General features: G+C 43.1%; 1 long non-coding RNA gene across 3 annotated transcripts in view; it reads left to right on the top strand.

Annotated features, from left to right (window-relative positions):
• Window positions 1–13664, top strand: part of LOC309797557 — a 104669-nt gene extending 91005 nt beyond the window's left edge. Inside the window, exon 3 of one of the 3 annotated variants that reach the window (XR_014292704.1) lies at window positions 13554–13664. This is a non-coding gene — a long non-coding RNA (uncharacterized lncRNA). The other 2 variants (XR_014292705.1, XR_014292706.1) reach the window with 2 other exon arrangements.
• The last annotated feature ends 1256 nt before the right edge of the window (window positions 13665–14920 follow it).

The raw sequence follows: 14920 nt of genomic DNA, 5'->3' as shown, positions 1-14920 counted from the left end.
AGGCTTAGTTGCTCCATGGCATGTGGGATCTTCCCGGACCAGGGCGAACCTGTGTTCCCTGCATTGGCAGGAGGATTCTTAACCACTGTGCCACCAGGGAAGTCCTTATTGTCAATGTTTGGATGTATTACAATTGTTCTAGTGCCATAAAACTTAGTATATATAACTTTAAACACTGATTCATAGATCTTTCCTCATGGAGAAATAAAATTTCCCTAAGACTTTTCACCTTTTCTATTTATTTACTTACTTACTTTTTGGAAACAGTCTTAGAGAAGAGTTCCAAGCACCAGACTCAAACAGACATTTTCCTAAAACTACCATATCTCCCGTATATTCTCCTAATGTAACATTTATCTTTCCTAAATGTCATTTGTTCTCCCATAAGTGCCCTTCCCTCCCCCCACCAAGAAGTCATGTTTTTCAGAAGATGCCTTTCTCCTACCCCCGTCACTTAAGTAGTATATAAGCCCCCAGTTGTAGCCAGCCCTTCAAATCACGTTTCTTTGTGAACCCCTGCATGTAGTCATCCACAGTTAAATGTTTTTTTCTCATGGTAATCTGCTTTTGTCAATTTAATTTGCAGATTCCCAATTAATGAACGTAAGAGGGTAGAGGAAGTGTTTTCCTTCCCAACAATTCCAAGAGCTAAAATGTTAGTGACTCTTACTTACATCCTTTATTCCCTTTTCTTCTGTCCTTTCAGTGTACTTAGTTGGCAGAACTTCATAAGAGATTGCTTATCATTCTCCCCCCTTACCTTCACCCAGGCATCTACGTGCTGCTGAAGAAAGTTATTTTACTACTTTTATTTAGCTAATTTGCATCTTCTTTCTTCACAATGTCGATTTCAAATCTCCTCTCTCTGTAAACTTTTCACCCTGTTTTTTCCCTCTCATGTGTACCAGGCAATCTCATTTCTCACGACAAACTTCTTGAAAGATTTGCCTGTATTCCCACCCGCTCTAGGCTGTCTTCTCCTTCCCGCATTCTCTCAAAACTACTCCGAAGTCACCGATGACTTCCACATCGCTAAATCAAAGTGACACCTTTCCAGTCCTTGTCTAACTGAATTTCTCATTCCTCTTGGCATTCAGTATAACTGACCTCTTTGAGACACTCTCTCCTTTTGGCTGGGCTTTTAATACTCTTTAATTTCATCCTGAGTGCACCCACAGCGTATTGTGATCGCAGACAGAGTTCTTATTAATATCTCACAGTAAATACACAGGCCTTCCCCCCTCGCCCAGGCCTGCACCTGGGGCAACATGGTGAGAACAGGTCAGTTGTTCTAAGTCAGCAGGTGAAGGGCGGGAGGAAACTGGTTTTCCCTGCTGCTTGTGAAGGGGCGGGAGTTAGCCGTCCTTCTCTCCTGGGAAGCATCTCCTCACTCTGGCCTTTGGTATGTAAGTAAAACTGTTACCCATCCCAACAAGGGTCCTTCTGCCCAGTGTCGCCCCCACCAGTAGAATGAGTTGGGTCCAGAAGCAAAAGAAAGCTTTACTCTTTCTTTGATCAAAGAATGCAGAGGCACAAGCTCCCGCTCAAGAGGCCGTGGGCGTGGCTGCTTCACAGGGATCCCCTCAGCAGGGGAGGGGGTGGAGTTCTCGCGGGGCAGGCGCAGGAGCAGGCACAGGCGCAGCTGCTCCCCATCGCAGTGCCCACATGACCCGCCACCGCCATCTTGATTGGGGGTGTCGTGTGCAGCGTTCCTGCATACGGTCGGACCTCCCACCCCCAGCTGGAGCATTGGCGCAGATATTTCACACCCGGAACTCGGGTCTGAAGTGCTGGATGCGAGGCCTCTGCACGAAGCCCCCCTGTAAGCCAGTGAAAGCAGACTAAGCACAAAGGCAAAAAAGGTTAGACTTTATTTTACTACCCAGATTCTATTTTTATTTCCTGGGAACAGCTAATGGGCTTTGCCAGTGATGAAATCTCTCCAGGTGCCAGACCCGGAGTCTCCAAGTTTCTGGGCCTCATTCCTCCTTGAAATGTGAATTCCTAGGGAGATGGTGCACCTTCGGGGACCTACTCAGAGCTGTAACTATTTGGTCCTCCTGGGGGGATGAGACTTTATGAATCCTTTCAGATCAGAGCAATTAACTAGACAAATGGCTGTAGATGTGAATCTCACACTGCACAAAGAGTCTCAGAGGGCCAGGGCTTTTTACAAGATCGCTGAGAAATCCCAGGAAATTTTGCTTCCCCACAATTCCACCCCTCATTCCGGAAGGAGCTTTAGCCCCAACATCGGCCACTGTAACCAGTCCAACTAAAATTGGTGGGCACCAAATCCTTTGGGTTTGTCTTAGCCAACACTTAATCAGAGCTACGATCAGCAGGACCCTGACTTAGCAAAAGAAGTTGGTCTCAGCTGAACTCCCCCAAATCTCAGGTTCAGGCATCTAGCCGAGTCCCCCAAAGCATTAGGGACGACCTTGGGAAGGCAGGTGGCTTCCTCCTTGTGTTTCCATATTAACCTTTGCTATCTGGCCCAAGGCACTGTGAGGAAGCAAAATTTGTCACCCCTAAACGTGTCTCTTTGGCACGAGAATTATTTTAGGCTGAATACTTTTAAGAAGTGGAAGACTCAGGAAGTCTTTCTTTTTACCACCCCCTTAACTGTTAAAGAGTTTAGATAAACGGCCTGGTCCGAGAAGACCGCCATCACCAGAGACACCTAGAAGGAATATGGGCTAGGTGCGGTAAAGAGCACTCCAGATTTTTACAGGGAGTTCCAAACATTTGCTTTTCCATCTCCATGTGAATTGCCTTCCTCCACTTTGTAGTCCCAAACCACTACCCATAACATCCTCTTATGTCTTTAGCTGAAGATGGTATTTAAGGGGAGGTTTTTAGCCATTCTGGTGAGTTACTCAGTTTTCCTGGGTCTCTCCCATGTATACAGGAAGTAAACATGTTAGTAAGCTTTTTTTTTTTGTTTTTCTCCTGTTAATCTGTCTCACATCAATTTTATCCTGAGACCAGTCAGACGAAGCTAGAAGGATAGAGGAAGGTTTTTTTTCTCCCCGACAGCACATACCTTAGTACAGGTAGCGATGCTAATTTACAAGTGGCACAGACTTTGCTTCGCCTGCAAGGAAGGAATCTATGGCAAACTCTGTTATCCATACAATACTAGCCAGTGAGTTGAAGCTCACCTGAATGGCTTCAAGCTGAGGTGGGGTCACTGTGTTAGTCATACTGCTTGCTGCAGAACCGGCCAATAAATTGAGAGACGAGTTGTTGGAGCAAGGAATAGTGACCTTATTTGCAAAGCTGGCAGACTGAGAAGATGGGAGACTCATGTCCCAAAGAACCATCTAGCCTGAGTTAGAATTCAAGCTTCTTTTATACTGAAAGGGGAGGGAGTAAAGTCAAACACTTCCTGGTTCCCATCAGCCTCCTGAGGGGAGGTGTTACTGTTTTCCTCTTTTTTCTCCCTGCAGTCATTCACAGGTGGGCCTGGTCAGCATGCTTCCTGGGAGCTAAACAAAGGTACTTTAGCTTAATGCTCATTACCTGGGAGGCAGGGTTCCCAGAGATGGGTCATTGTGTATAATTTAAGCTTGTAGGCAACATCCCCTCAGTGATTAACTTGTAATAGAATACGAAGTTCCTTCGCTTTGTATGGTATTGTACAGTTGTTCACTTCAGCAGAAGTCAGGGACAAATTTCATACTGCCTTTTGTGAAAGAAAAATAAAAATGGAGTCGGTAATGCTCCCTAAAGAGGGCTCTCTAAAGTGGAGCTGGGAGGCCATTAAGGGGTGTGACATATGCACGTCTCAGCCTGGATGGAATCTGACCTTTTGACCATTTATTGTCCTAATGAAGTCATCCAGAACATCTGCCAGAAACTCAAGATACTTCTTGGGCCCTACCCTAAAATAACTTGTGATCCCTTAAGGACAAGTATTTCCAGACTCGTATCAGAGTCAGTCATAATTCTCATCAGGCAATTTTTGTCAGCCTGTGACTTTTTGTCTTTATAAGCCCCTGACTCTCTCTCGGAACACTCAGTTTTACGTGAATCTGTGTCTCCCGAATTGAAATTCTTTTTTGTTCCTTCCAGTTTTATTGAGATATAATGGACATGCAGCACCGTATAATTTTAAGGTGTACAGCATAATGATTTGACTTATGAGATGATTACCACAATATATTTTACTATAATTATAAACATAACTATATCCCTGTTGCCAGGATATAGTGAAACATAACTATAGCCCTGCTGCTGGGATATAGTAAAATTATTAGTCAGTGTTCTCCAGAGGGGAAATAAAAACAGTATGAGGTTACCTATCTATCTATCTATCTATCATCTATCATCTATCTATCTATCTCTGTCAACAGGTCTGAAATCTGCAGGGTGGGCCTGCAGGCTGTAAATTCAGGGAAGAGTTGATGTTGCAGTCTTGAGTCTGAATCCCCAGGACAATAGTCTGGAAACTCAGGCAGGGTTTCTATGCTTCAGTCTTGAAAAGAGTTCATTCCACTTTGGGGAACCTCAGTCTTTGCTCTTAAGACCTTCAACTGATTGGATGAGGCTCATGGACATTATGGAGGGTAATCAGCTTTATTCAAAGTTACTGATTTAAATACTAATCACATTTAAATATACCTTCACAGAGGGGACTTCCCTGGTGGCGCAGGGGTTAAGACTCTGGGCTCCCAATGCAGGGGGCCTGGCTTCGATCCCTGGTCAGGCAACTAGATCCCCCATGCACACCGTAACTAAGAGTTTGCATGCCACAACTAAAGGGCCTGCGTTCCTCAACTAAGGAGCCCACCTGCTGCAACTAAGACCTGGTGCAACCAAATAAATAAATAAATAAATAAAATCATTTCCTCGAAGAATACTTAATGGTATGGTAAAGTGCTCCAAATGTGATGTTTATAAAAGCAGGATACAAAACTGTATTTAAATATATATATATATGTATGTGTGTATATATATATATATATATATATATATATATATATATATATTTAAATACCTTCATGGAAACATCTAACTTGTGTTTGACCAAACAGCTGGGATCATAATCTAGCCAAGTTGGCACATAAATTAACTATCACACTGGGCAGATATTTTAACTATCAATTTTAAGAAGAATATTGAAATATTCTAATATTTTTCCAGTTCTAGGCTAGGTTTTATGGAGAACCTATAATGCAACCTGTATGTTCCTTCCTGCCCCCCTGCAAGAGGTTTTTATTGTTTTAATTTTTAAAATTTTTTATTAGAGTATAATTGCTTTACAATGTTGTGTTAGTTTCTGCTGTACAATGAGGTGAATCAGCTATATGTATACCTATATCCTCTCCCTCTTGGACCTCCCTCGGCCCGACCCCCATCCCACCCACGTAGGTCATCACAGAGCACCGAGCTGAGCCTCCTGTGCTTTATAGCATGTTCCCACTAGCTAGCTATTTTACACATGGTAGTGTATATATGTCAATCCTGATCTCCCAGTTCATCCTACCCTCCCCTTCCTTCCTGTGTCCACATGTCCATTCTCTACATCTGTGTCTCTGTTCCTACCCTGCAAATAGGTTCATCTGTACCATTTTTCTAGATTCCACGTATATGCATTAATATATGATATTTGCTTTTCTCTTTCTGCCTTACTTTACTCTGTATAACAGACTCTAGGTCCATCCACATCTCTACAAATGACCCAATTTCATTCCTTTTCATGGCTAAGTAATATTCCATTGTATATATGTACCACTTCTTCTTTATCCATTCTTCTGTCATTGGACACTTAGGTTGTTTCCATGTCCTGGCTATTGTAAAGAGTGCTGCAATGAACAGTGGGGTACATGTGTCCTTTTGAATTATGGTTTTCTCAGGGTATATGCCCAGTAGTGGGATTGCTGGATCATATGGTAATTCTATTTTTAGTTTTTTAAGGAACCTCCATACTGTTCTCTATAGTGGCTGTATCAATTACATTCCCACCAACAGTGCAGGAGGGTTCCCTTTTCTCCATACCGTCTCCAGCATTTATTGTTTGTAGATTTTTTGATGATGGCCATTCTGACCGGCGTGAGGTGATACCTCATTGTAGTTTTGATTTGTATTTCTCTAATAATTAGTGATGTTGAGCATAGGAGTTTGTTATTGATTTTGTTACCAAAGCAAACTTGGGTCCACTTGCCCAACGCACAGCAAAGATAATCTACTGACACGAGGTTGTGATGAAGGAAAGTGTGGCGTTTATTCCAAGGTGCCCAACGTGGCGCCAAGCAAGGAGAACAGACGGCTCAGGCTCAATAGACCCAAACTGTCCGATAGCTTTCAGGGAAGGGTTTTTAAAGGCAACATTAGGCGTGAGGATGTAATGTGCCAGCTGAGCCTGTGTACATCCTTCTGGATTGGTTGGCAGTGAGGTAACAGGGTGGTGTTTTGGGAATCAACATCAACCATCAGGTTCCAACCGGTCTGAGGTCTGTGGGCTTGTGGTCAGCATGCAGTTAACTTCTTCCACCTGGTGGGATTTTCAGTGTCTGCAAAAGAGCTCAAGGGTATATATGGCTTAGAATATTATCTATAGCCCTTGAGGAGGAACTAAAGGTCCTTGACTTTGTTTTATGGCTAAACTATTATTATTTTGTCTTGCTTCACTATTTTCCTTTTTTCCCACTTCCCTAATTACATTTGCTCTTTGGAACTGGGGGAAAGCCTAGGAGGCTAAAGGTTTTCTACAAACAAGAGGCAGGGGCCATGGGGAGGTCCCCACTGGGTCCTGCTCCATTGCAATTAGTTTTTCTTTTTAACAGTGTTTCCCCGCTTATTTTTAATGGATTCAAGAGGAGGGGAGAGGGTTCCTAGTTAGTTTTTCAGTCATAACCCACCTAAACTGGAAGGTCTAGAAAAATCTCTCTCCTTAAAATAAAATAATCTGCGTGTCATATTCCCTCACCTCAGATAGTAAATGCATGTTATATCATTCGAAAAGCCACAAAACCAAAACCAGCCAATTCCAGAGCTCTAGTCTATGTGCTGGATGCTAGAGATGCAACAACAAATAAAATGTGGCTTCTTCTCTCTAATTGTTTGTTACCGGTTGTCATTTTGAGCCTTATGCTAATGACTCACTGGAGCAAATAAAACAAAATCACTTTATGAACCTGCAAAGAAAATGGGAAGGAAGTCGTAGGAAAGACCACTTAGCTTCTGAGATATTTATTAGGAGTTGGAGAGATTTGTTCTAAAGGGATATAAAGCCTTGTTCCAGCAGGAAACAATTAAAAAATTTTTTTTATTGGAGTATAGTTGACTCTACATGGTTGACACAACCATGTTGTGTTAGTTTCAGATGTATAGCAAAGTGAATCAGTTATATATATATATCATACCTATATAGATCCATTATTTTTCAGATTCTTTTCCCATATAGGTTATTACAGAATATTGAGTAGAGTTCCCTGTGCTATACAGTAGGTCCTTATTAGTTAGTTATCTATTTTATATGTAGTATTGTGTATATGTTAATCCCAGTCTCCTAATTTATCCCTCCCCCCCATGCTTCCCCTTTGGTAACCATAAGTTTGATTTCAAGATCTGTGAGTTGGTTTCTGTTTTGTAAATAAACTCATTTGTATCATTTTTAAATTAGACTCCACATATGAGTGCTATCATATGATATTTGTTTTTCTCTGTCTGACTTACTTCACTTAGTATGATAATCTCTATGTCCATCCATGTTGCTGCAGATGGCATTATTTTATTCTTTTTTTTGTGGCTGAATAAAATTCCATTGTGTATGTGTACCACATCTTCTTTATTCCTTTCTCTGTCGATGGGCGTTTAGCTTGTTTCCGTGTTTTGGCTATTGTAAATAGTGCTGCAGTGAATGTTGGGGTGCTTGTATGTTTTTGAATTATGGTTTTCTCAGGGTATATGCCCAGGAGTGGGATTGCTGGATCATATGGTAGTTCTATATTTAGTTATTTAAGGAACCTCTATACTGTTCTCCAGAATGGTTGTACCAATTTACATTCCCACCAACAGTGTAGGAGGGTCCCTTTTCTCCAAACCCTCTCCAGCATGTATTGTTTGTAGATTTTTGATGATGGCCATTCTGACCGGTGTGAGGTGATACTTCATTGTAGTTTTGATTTGCATTTCTCTAATGATTAGTGATGTTGAGCAGCTTTTCACCGGCACTCTGTATGTCTTCTTTGGAGAAATGTCTATTAAGGTCTTCCGCCCATTTTTTGATTGCGTGGTTTGTTTTTTGATATTGAGCTGCATGAACTTTTTGTATATTTTGGAGAGCTCCTATTCATAAGGCCACACATTAAGCCTTTTAACCTTATCTGCAAGTGGGACCCAGCACAGCCTCACTGAACCACAGTAAAGGATTGAAGAGAGAGTGAGGATGTTAACCTTCAAATCCTGTTACCAAACCACAAAATCTACTATGTGCTTGTTTTGATCACCTTCCATTCACCTCATTAGTGAAGGAGGGATCCCCAGCCCTAAATAAATATATTGGTTTGGCCAAAAAGTTTGTTCGGGTTTTCCATAAGTTGTTACTGAACGAACTTTTTGGCCCACCCAGTACAACGCCCTACACTGGACCGATGAGATTGGCAGAAGTTTATTAATTACACATACTCACAGCCCAGGGGGCGGAGGACACAGCACCTTGCAGGGCCACATGGGGACTGCACTCAGGAACAGAGTGAACAACCAGGAGCTGTGAGAGGCAGGCTTTGTAGTGACAAGATAGTGATGTGACCGCTGGTTCCAGTGGGAGGATGTGTTGGTTTGCTGAATAACTCCTTGGGTTGGTAGGGAAGTAAGGACCCTGTGCGGCAAAGCTGATGCCACTGGTAGGGGAATTAGCTGGGTGAGGACCCTTTTCCCACTGTGTGAGGGGCACATCTGGTGAGGTATCTGGGGCCCTGTGAGGCTCAGAGATGTCAAGGCAATGGCAGCACTTGAAATTTTATGTCTTACAAATTCAGAGCTCTGAATCCATAATGTTTAATCTTGTGATGATCTTGTGAACAGTATATTTATAATCAAATGTTTTGGTATATGTTAAAGGAATTAATATGAGAAATGTAAATATTGGAAATATTCCATAATTTCTTTTTTAAAAAAATTCTATCCATATGTCTTCATCAGCTCGGGCTCCCATAACTCAATTCACAGACTGCGTGGCTTAAAAGATGGAAATTTATTTTCTCACAGTTCAGGAGGCTAGGAGTTTAAGAGCAGGGTGTCAGCATGGTTGGGTCCTGGTGAGAGCTTTCTTCCTGCCTGGCAGATGGCCACCTTCTCACCATGTCCACATGGAGAGAGAGAGCTCTCTGGTGTCCCTTCTTATAAGGGCACTAATCCCATCATGAGAGCTCTACCCCCATGGTCTCATGTAAACCTAATTATCTCCCAGTGACTCCATCTCCACCTTCTATCATACTGTGGGGCTTAGACCTTCAACATATGAATTTAGGGAGGACACAGTTCAGTTTCTAGCACCATACAATGCCATATCATTCAATAATAAAAAGAACAGACTACCTGTACACACAAGCATGTGGGTGAATCTCAAAATCATTATGCTAAATAAAAGAAGCCAGACAGAAGACTATACACCATGTGATTCCATTTATATAACATTCTACAAGAGACAAAACTGCAGGGACAGAAAGCCGCTCAGTAGTTGCCAAGGGTTGGGTATTGGGGAAGGGGATTTACTGCAAAGGAGTAAGAGGGAATTTTTCTGGAGTGATGGAACGGTTCTATACCCTGACAATGGTCATGGCTACCCCACTGAAGGCATTTATCATAACTTATCTAACTGTACAGTTTAAAAGCATGGACTTTATTGCATGTGAATTATACCTCATTAAACCCCCCCAGAAAGTCACCTTCCACTTGGATAATGCTTTACAGTTAACCATGCCTTTCTCATCCATTACTTTGTTGATTTTCACAACTTGGTAAGGTAGGCAAAGTGATATTATTATCTCCACAGGGTTTGGGGAGGTTGGGGACTTCTGAGCTTGTTCAGCCTGCAGAAGAACTGAATGTTCTGAGACCTAAACAAGAGTTCTTCCCCCTCTACCCCGAAAATCTGGTCAGTCAGTAATGTCAGTGACAGGCTCCATCACCTACTCCGGGTTGTGCTCTGTGATACATGCTTTCCATTCATTCATTTATTTTATTTTCTTCTCACAAATAAGCTCTAAGGAAGTGTCATGATCCCACTTTACAGGGTAGAAGAGAGAAGAGTAAATTAATTGTTCTGAGGCAAGACAGTAACAGCATCATGATTTGAACCCACATCTTAATGGGTGGGTAAACCTGTGCTTTTCACCACTAAGTCCCAAACTTCTCAAAACAACTTTAGTTCCAAATAAGAGCCCCAAACACAGAAATCTAGAACAATCCAGGGAAATAATTATGAGCTCCTTCAAGTGGGGAAGGCTAGCTTTTGCTTCAAATGGGGAAGGCTAGTTTAGCACTGTCTTCAGTGCTAAGCAGTCTTTTAGGTATCTATTTTAGTCCATCGGTCTAAGATTTTTCAAACTCTCCAGACACTTCCTGAAAGACTCTGCATCCAGCAAATTAACCGTCTTTCTTAATGCCCCATCCACTTCGCCTAGACTTTCTCTTCTGCTCAGAGCACATTCCTGAGTTGACTGCAAGTTGATCAGCAAAAGGCGAGAATGCAGGGCAGGACCAAGAGGTGCTTAGCATCGGCAGAGTACCCTGAAAGTGGATGCTGGTGGTCCTTCTGCAACTGTTGCGAATAACCCCAGAGCCCAGGATGCAGCCTCTCACTGCCCCTCCCGACAGGGGCCATGTGTAAGCATCTTTCCAATGGAAGAAGCAGGTCATGATTTGAGAAGAGACCAGATCTTTTCTTTGCTTTTGTCATCTGGGTGACTGTAAGCTTTACAGACATCTCCATGGCACCCCAAGACCTGAACATGAAGGAAGCAGATTCTGTTTTGCAGATGGAGGATCTGGGGCAAAAGAGGAAGAATATTCTGCCTGGTTCCTTGCAGCAGGAGGAAAGAAAAAATTTTCCAAGTGCCTTTTGTGTGCCAGGAACTGTGCTATGAATTTCATGCTCCATACTATTACTAGTTCACAACTGTGGAACACTTCCTATATGTCAGGAACACTTTCTGTATATCCATATGGCTATGGGACACTTTGTATGTGTCACTTTTATATACATCATCTCATTTAATCCACTCAACAACCTTATTTGATAAGTACCATTACCGCCTCCACAACTGAAGTTTATAATATTTGAGTGACTTGCTGAAGGTCACACAGCTACCACATGACAGAGAGGGACTTCAAACCCAGGGATGCCAGCCCCAAAGTCCCAATTCTTTGCATTACACCACCTCACCTACTGTGCTTGACCCCCTAGTCCGCTGTTTCTATTTCCTGAACCCCATCTAACACAAGAGAGAGCAGAGGCTGGTATTTTAAAGGAATGAGTATTTTCCACTACTCTTTTCCCTGGAAACAACCCTGTATATCAACTAATATTCTACATTTTCTGAGCTTCAACTTCATCCCAGGCGCTGTGCTAGATGCCGCCACATTATGTTACATGAGAGATGATATAGAATTTTGGGAACAGCCAATACATGACCCCACACTTAGCAGACATGCCTAATTAATCAGGACACTCATTCTGGGTGAGTCTAAATGCAGCCTCAGAGTCTTTCCCAACACAGAGGTGCAAGAAACTGCTGAAATCAACCAGCATCAGCACACACTAGATGAAGCCCATTGGCCCTTCCTGCTGCAGAATTCCACCGGCAGAAATGACAGTGACATGGCCACAAGGAATAATGGGATGGAATCCTTTGAGCAGAAGTTCTGAGGTCAAAGCCTTGTTCTACTCAAAGTCTTGTTCACTAGCTGGGCACCAGCAAGTAAATTAAACTCTCTGAGCCTGATTGTCTTCTTCATCCAAAATGGTGATGATAATCAGATCTCATCTATGTCACAGGATTGTTGGATGCAGAATTGTTGGTGACAGTGAGAAGCAAGAGACCATAAGACCAAAAGTCTGGAGTAAGGGTACTGGCAAGAGACAAGACAATGAGAGAACACAGAATATAGATTTTTGCCTGGGAAATAGTCTAAGATTTTCTACAAAGGGGTTGTGTTGGAGGTGGGGTGACTTCAAGGTCTTAATGCCCTGTGTTACACCACAGGGTTTATTATGGTTAATGGTGGTGGCTTCATGAGTAAGTGATGGGGCTAAGCCATGGCCCTAGAGCTACCCAAGCAAGACAGCATGGCAGAAACAGGCAGGCTGGGAGCTCCTGGTGTGATCACACACCAGCTGTGTGATCTTGGGCAAGTCCTTTAACCTCTCTGAGGATCAGTTCCGTCCCCTGAGAAATGAAGACAATGATCTGCTTCATGGTAAAGATGAAACAAGATAGTTCCAGACACATAGTGGGCAATTTTCCATCATGGTACAAGGAGGAGCTGACAGCAGGCTCTGCACGTATCCTTTGCACTGAGATCACACAACATGGCAGCTGGCACAAAGTAGGTGCTCATCAGCATTTACGGGTTAGTTGTTTGGTTGATTGGGTACCACTTAGGAAGTCACTGAAAGGCTTTAAGCAGAGGAAGAACATGATGGGTTTTAAAATTTTGAGGACATCACTCTATCTGCTTTGGGGAGAAGAGGGTAGGGGGACAGGCATGGGAGTAGGAAGTCCATTTAGTTGCCCTCCTCCAGGACAGGGACCACGTGGACAGGAGGTCCGGATTCAGTGGAAGAACAGGGTCCTGAGCAAGTGGAAGGGCTGGAGACTGGGACATTCAGAACTAAGATTTCTGATGAGGTGCTTTTTCTGGTGGTGACAAGATGCAGGGTGTAAGCAAAGCAGGGTTGGTTAAGATGCCATGTGATAAAAAGGCTGGTGATGATTGGAAGCTGGAGAAATTGAGAAGCTGGAATGTGGATGTGTCACTCTTCATGGACAGTCTCTCATTTCTTTCTCAAAGCAAAGCTGCTGCGTCGGCACAATTGCCCTCCTTTAACAGACGATGAAGGAGAGACTTAAAACATTCACAAGCATATACTAAACTGGGGGGATGTGGGAATTCAGGCACTTGTTTATAGACTCAATAACTGCAAAGGATTTATGGTTTGTGAAAGACTTGCACTGTGGAAAAGATAATAAATTGAAGACATTATTGTGTGGAACTGTGATGATTTTTGTTGATAACACTCCACTAAGAACACTATATGATTTCTGGAGAGCTGTGGAAGCTGTCTTCTTGCTTAACTGCAATATAAGAAATAGTGATGTTTTGGAAATAAGTTGTCAACAAATTTCTTTCTATTTTATATTGTTTGTCATATTTTTATGTAGTTTCATATGTTTAAATGTTCTAATATCAAGATTAACAAATATAAATTGTTACAGTTAAGTGACAGGCCAAGGACGAGAAAGTCACAGAGTTGGGCTTCGACCCAGAGAGGTCTGACTTTACAATGACCATGGTCTTTCTCCTGTTTGTCATTGACATAGCTGTGATCTGTGCCCCGTCAAGTCTCACCACGCCCGGAAAGCCTCACCACACCCGGACAACATCTGTCTTCCTCCGATTTTCTGCTTTAGTGGCTGCGCTAAGGATGTCTCATGGGCTGGAAGGGAAGGAAAGGAAGCTGCAAAAATACAAAGATGCAAATTCACAAGAAAAACAAGTGAGGGCTACAGTCCAGGAGGCTTTTGCCCTTGGCCACCCAGAGAAGAAGGCTATCCTGCCCCTCCCAAATACAAGGGTGTGCCCTCTCTATGTGTCACCAGCTCCTGCAAAGCAAAGCATTGGGGGTCACTAAAGCATCAATCATTCTCCAAATACAGCATTAAATGGTGTATCTGGGCCATAAATACTGTACAAGCACTTTGCAAACGGGTCCATTTTTGTCACCATTTCATTCCTTTTATACATGACTTACTCTGACCTTTTAGAGCCAACTGTTTGAGAAATAGAAGCACAGCCCACAGCTAGCAGCAGCCCCTCTTGCATGGTATGTTTCTCAGAAGATTTCACAGGTGACAGTGGTGGGGAATGATGGGGGCAGATATTCACCAACCTCAGATCTGCTCACACTCCTGCCTGGTCAGCTGTGCCCAAGTGGACTTGACAGGCTTCATGTGAGCATCGCTGTGGCCATTGGGCACCTGGCTGTGAACCAGGGATGTAAAGCTTCATGATAGAAGGGGAAGCAATTACTCTCTGAGATGGCCAGCTCTGCCTGGAGACTGCGTTGTAACACTCACCCAACTTTGCTGGCTAGAGGCCCCAACACCAGAGAAATTGTGTCCATTGCCTTTCATGTAAAGAGAATGCTAGCTGTCCCGAGCTCCACCACGGAAGTGCCAGTGTAACTTAGCTGAAAGGTAGAGAGGTTTCAGAGGTACAGCCTAGTTCAGGGAAGAGTCACTGGGAGGAGGCCAATTTCTCAAATGACTCAATTAGCATCGAAATTCCAGGTTTGGTTTCTCCACATCTTAATGTAGGGGAGTTCTGGTAAAAGTGGATTAGCATGTGGCAGAATGACCTTCCTACTAAAACAACTGGAGGAATAAAAGATATTTAAAGTACCTTTTTGAAGGCATCAGAGAGCTGCCAAGGAAGCAGGGACTTGAGGGACCAAGAGCCCACAGTGAAGAGAAGTGCAGTGTGGGCCATCATTTGAGAGCCCTTCTCCCACTGCAGCATTTGCCAATTCCAGTGCAATGACTGGTAGGGGAAAGGCTGAACAAAATGTAGGCATTTTAAGGTCTTCAAAGGAGTAAAGTTGGAGTTCAGAGCCCACCAAGCAGCAAGGGCTCGGAAAAGCAGCCTTTCAGCTGAGAATTCCAAATGGCTCCCTGCAAGGAGTGGGGTG

The sequence above is a fragment of the Mesoplodon mirus genome (genome assembly GCF_964341445.2).
Source record: "Mesoplodon mirus genome assembly, contig: HAP1_SCAFFOLD_717, whole genome shotgun sequence".
Taxonomy (NCBI): domain Eukaryota; kingdom Metazoa; phylum Chordata; class Mammalia; order Artiodactyla; family Ziphiidae; genus Mesoplodon; species Mesoplodon mirus.
Note: the sequence above shows the minus strand (reverse complement) of the source record. Positions and strands in the feature narration are given on the sequence as shown.